The sequence below is a fragment of the Cryptomeria japonica genome, chromosome 8 (genome assembly GCF_030272615.1).
Source record: "Cryptomeria japonica chromosome 8, Sugi_1.0, whole genome shotgun sequence".
Taxonomy (NCBI): domain Eukaryota; kingdom Viridiplantae; phylum Streptophyta; class Pinopsida; order Cupressales; family Cupressaceae; genus Cryptomeria; species Cryptomeria japonica.
This window is the reverse complement of record NC_081412.1, coordinates 147,614,080-147,619,877: the sequence shown is the minus strand read 5'-3', so window position 1 is coordinate 147,619,877 and position 5,798 is coordinate 147,614,080.

The window sequence follows — 5,798 nt, the reverse complement described above, 5'->3', positions numbered from 1 at the left end:
ATTTTTTTGCCTGCTCAAAAAACCGTCAGTTGCTTGCAAGGAAAAGTTGCAAGATTGGCTAGAATTGATTCTGTTCCTCATGTGTACAAACCGGCATCACGAGCGCGTCCGAGTGGGAGTTTTTACACTAGGCATGCCCCTGTCGTGCATCCCAAAGCACCAGAATGTTGAGAGTCATACCCTAACAGTGAGATCTCTCAAGTGCCCTGAGTCCAAAAAATGGTCAAAATTTGATGGACTGTTTCTTCCAATCCACGACACATACGATCGATCTGTTTGATCCTGTGGAGTCATGTGAGGCTCCTCTACAATGGCCTATCTTGGTTTTTAACGACTCGAAGCCATTTTCAATTAGTAGCATTTTTTTCCTACTCAAAAAACTGTCAGTTTCTTGCAAGGAAAAGTTGCAAGATTGGCTAGAATTGATTTTGTTCCTTGTGTGCACAAACCGACATCGTGAGTGCATTTGGGTGGGTATGTTTACACTACGAATGCCCATGTCATGCATCCCAAAGCACAAGAACGTCGAGAGTCATACCCTACCGGTGAGATCTCTCAACTGCCCTGAGTCCAAAAAATTGTCAACATTTGATAGACTGTTTATTCCAATCCACAACACATACGGTTGATCTGTTTGATCCTATGGGGTTGCGTGAGGCTCCTCTACAATGGCCTATCTCAGTTTTTGATGACTCAAAGCCATTTTCAATTACTAGCATTTTTTCGCCTGCTCAAAAAACTATCAGTTGCTTGCAAGGAAAAGTTGCAAGATTGGCTAGAATTGATTCTGTTCCTCGTGTGCACAAACCAACCTCACGAGTGCATTCGGGTGGGCATGTTTACGCTAGGCATGCCCCTATCGTGCATCCCAAAGCACCAAAACGTCGAGAGTCATACCCTACTGGTGAGATCTCTCAAGTGCTCTGAGTCCAAACAATTGTCAAAATTTGACGGATTGTTTCTTCCAATCCACGACACATACGGTCGATCTTCTTAATCCTATGGGGTCGCATGAGGCTCCTCTACAATGGCCTATCTTAGTTTTTGACGACTCAAAGCCATTTTCAATTAGTAGCATTTTTTCGCCTGCTCAAAAAACTATCAGTTGCTTGCAAGGAAAAGTTGCAAGATTGGCTAGAATTGATTCTATTCCTCGTGTGCACAAACCGATGTTGCAAGCACATCTGGGTGGGCATGTTTACACTAGGCATGCCCCTATCATGCATCCCAAAGCACCAGAACATCTAGAGTCATACCCTACCGACGCAATGTAGAAGTTGCTTGATAACTTTTTTGACAACAATGACAATTTTTGCTCAAATTGTATCTAGTCTCAATCTATCACCCCTATGACCCAATAATGACTCAAATAATTATCCATGATTATACAAGAATCAAGAATGCTCATGATTGACCAGGGACACATCACATATACTCAAAACATTGACACACAAAATAGTCACATATTATTCAAATCAGCTCTTGGCTATTTGATTATACAAAAAATTGTCTTACAAATAATCTCATGGGCTTTTATACAAAATTTGGCATTACAATATATGCAATTCAGCTCATCGCCATTTTAATATACAAATCATCTCATGGGCTTTTATACAAAATTTGGCATCACAATATGCACGATTCAGCTCATCGCCATTTTATTATCAAAATTTGGCATGTACATATGTACAAATCAGCTCATTGCCACTTAAATATACAAAATTATGCCCCTAAACATGTAAAAATCAGCTCATGGGCATTTATATATACAAAAAATGAATATAGAACAATTCGTCGTTGATTTATACAAAATTCTCAAAATCATTCTACTCTGAACCATAGAATCAATCAAGTGAGGCTTCAGGATCGACTCTAACCCGTATTGTGTCAAGTATTGCCTCATGGTCAGATTCATGAACTTTCCATAAAATCTTGTTATGAGGTCTACCACGATGCTTCATCAAATGAATATTTGTTGCAACAACAAGGTTAGAGAAATGAAGAATATGTCTATGTGTTTCAAAGTCCTCGAACAACCAAACATCAGAATTCTTGATAGGGTATCTCTGAAGCCATGTTCCTGTCACGACAACAGACCTTATTGGGTACTCAATACCCTCTCCGTCAATGATTGTGGTTGTTAATTTTCTTTTAGGCTCAACACAACGACACAAATAGTAATATGTTCCTTCTTCATTGTTCTCTTCTGCAACAACTGCATACACATGACCTGCATTTTATAGAGTGTTAATTAATACCAAAAATAAAGTATGATGTACAAAAAAATGAACCAAAAAGAATACTTGCAAAAAAATTAACTCAAAAAATCACATGAATCCACTAGGTCGGATAAATGGTCAAAATCCACTGATGTCTCCATCTGGCTCAATTATAGTGCTTTGGGAATTTGATATGAATCAATGGGAACCAACGGTCTACAAGACCATTTCTCAACCCACTCTTCTGATTCACATTCTTCCCACAAACAATACATGCATGAAGAGAAAAAACATACCATCTGTCTCGTATAAATTACCAGTGAACTTTAATTTGAACTCATAAATGAGTGCATGTCACTCAATCCTACAACTGTACAACAATCTAGATAGTTTTCAATGTTAGATTCAGTAGTCAACCAAAAATATCTACGGACCAATGATGTACTTGGATTACTTGGACCCATCGTAGACTTACACCATCGCACAATTGTTTCTGCATCTACCAACTCAGCACCACCTTCGTACTTCAATTCTTCTCTGGCTAGGGCTCTTTTCACACATGCTCTTGCACCATTGTGCTCTCCCTTACCATGTCCAGCCTTAGTGAAATTCCAAAAATATTGTACACCGCTTGTCACATGCATCCTTGTCAACCAATAAAACATCCTTGCATTCTTGAATTGTGTGCTACAATTATCTGACCATATTAAGTGTCGGTTGTATCATATGTTCCTTTCCCTTAAACTATCATAGAAAACTTTAAAGCATCCTTGTACAAACTCCGATGAATGAGTATGATCATCACTTATGTAGAAGTGATACTCTCTTACAACCTTTCTATCCTCCTCCATGCTATCATCTGCATGCATGAATGCTATGTGTACAAAAATAGAAACTTGTGTAGAGTGATAATACATGGATTGCACTTCATTTTGAGGTTGTAGAGTATAATTTTCAGCGAAATCAACGATAGAGACAATGGTGCCAAGAGGAAATGTGTCCTTACACAACTTAAATTTCTCATCCAACCATCGAGCTCTGTGTATGCATTATGTACTCATAAACTAGTTTCTCTTGAAACATTTTCATAAATTGAGCTACACATATATCATTTTTCACTAGCTCACATCTCTTCAAATCTTTTCCATCTTTAACTCCATATGTGATTGTCTTGTATTTTCCAAAAGAAACTAGTTTCGTACCAATTTCATGTGTGCTCTCCAAATGTATGCATCTTGGTAAATGTTGCAAACCACCACATAGAGCACAAGAACCTTCCAAACAAGGCATCTTATAATAAATGCAACCATCATGTCTATTACATAACACACTTCAAATAAATTCTCTTTCTGACTTAGGAGGTGCTTGTATATTACATTCTTGCAAAACATCGTTAGTGTGCAAAGTAGAACAAATATGATGAAAAATATCATAATGCATGGAAAATTCAATATGCATCCTACAACAACACGTGGTGCGTACATGATTAATCTTAATATAAAAAGGTTTTGCCATTTCAAAAAATCTTTGAGAAATTTTTATTTGAGGAAACTTTTGAAGGAATCTTTCATAAAATTTAGTTTGAGTCATATCCAAATAGTGTTTCGCATGTGGTTCACAATTTTTAGACCCAATTCACCTTCTAACAACATCTCTTTGGTTGGGTGATACTCTTGTGTTGTCATGCCAAAAATTTTCAATTAATGTTTTTAGTGCATCTACAACAACCTTGTCTTTGCGTGGTAGTCTACCCGAGAATGCCCAAAGAGAATTATTGTTAGGTTCCTCTATTTGTTCTCACCTCTTTAATGCTTTACTTAATGTTGTTCTACTAACGTTCAATGACTTACTTGTTTTGCTTATCAAATGATCTTTTTTTATTTTCTTGCTCATTATGGTTGATGTAATGACACGTCGAGTAGCATTAGAATCTTTACTACATGATTTTGAACCAATAGATTGATATGCATCAAATAGATTTCTGACAATAGTTCTTTCACTGTTACCTTCAGATGATCTTAGGCCTAGAATTTTCATTGTCTCTCTAAAATTCAAATTTTTAATCACTTGAACAATTAATTGACATCTTGTGGTTTGATTTAGGTTTTTAAAATAGTTTTACCATATTCTTTTAACCATTCTCCTACAAGTTTGTTCATTCATTTTATTGGGCATTGACTTCAATATATTCTCATCAATGTCAATTAGATACTTTGGTTTCCTACGAATGATTCTAGGAGGTGTTAACATCCGTGCATTATGTACATTCAATTCATCAAGTAGAGAAGGTGTAATATGTTCATCATTTAATTGATTATTCAATGCGGTATCTTCTTCAATTGCATTAGTTTCAAATGGTAAATTGTCAAATGTTTCTTCTTCAATTGCATTAGGTGCATTATATTCATTTGGTAAATCGAATTGAGATGTTGAGGTTGACATACCTTCTTCTCCCATTGTTCTTATGTCACGCATTTTCTTCATACGATACCTTTGTCTTTCCTTTTGAGCCTCTTGTTGTTCCATCGTTCCTCGCTTGTCCTTTCCCATGGTTGAGATCGGTTGACCTAAATAGAATCATATTACATATATATGTAAAGAAAAGTTCAAAAATAAATAAATAACCATAAGTATGCATCTTATCACTATTTTTTGGAATCAAACTATTAAACAATCACAATTTAATCATTTGAAACCATGCAAAAACAAAAAACTAATAAAAAAAACAATTCAATCATTTGAAACCATGCAAAAAAAAAAAATTCACTTACTTTTATGTATACAACAATGATAGAAGTGTAAACACAGTTCCAGTGGGGGCCTTCAATGACCTCAAAAACTTCTTTTGAGGTCATTGAGGCTCTTGGGCAACTAAAACTATGTCTATAAACTACGTACGTGCTACATTGATAACCATGTACGCGCTACTAGGCCATAAAATGTTGGCAAGCCCAACAGTATTCTCGGCTTATGAGTAATAAGTATCACGTACGCGCTTATGAGTAAAAAGTACCGCGTACGTACTAATAAGCCTAAAAAAAGTTATGGAATGGGTATGGAGGAAGGGGGAGAGGGAGAGAGGGAGAGAAGAGGGGGGGAAGGGAGAGAGAAGGAGAGGAGAGGGGAGAGGGAGAGAGAGGGAGAGAGAGGGAGAGAGAGAGGAGAGGGGAGAGGGAGAGAGAGGGAGAGGAGAGGGGAGAGGGAGAGGGAGAGGGGAGAGGGAGAGAGAGGGAGAGAACATGGGGGGAAGGGAGAGGTAGAGGGAGGGAGAGAGGGAGAGAAGAGGGGGGAGGGAAGGGAGAGAGAGAGAGAGAGAGAGAGAGATGAGAGAGAGAGAGAGAGAGGAGAGAGAGAGAGAGAGAGAGAGAGAGAGGGGGGGGGGAGGGAGAGAGAGAGAGGAGGGAGAGAGGGAGAGGAGAGGGGAGAGAGAGAGAGAGGGAAGGAGGGAGAGAGGGAGAGGAGAGGGAAGGAGGGAGAGAGAGAGAGAGAGAGAGAGAGAGAGAGAGAGAGAGAGAGAGAGAGAGAGAGAGAGAGAGAGAGAGAGAGAGAGAGAGAGAGAGAGAGAGGGAAGGAGAGAGA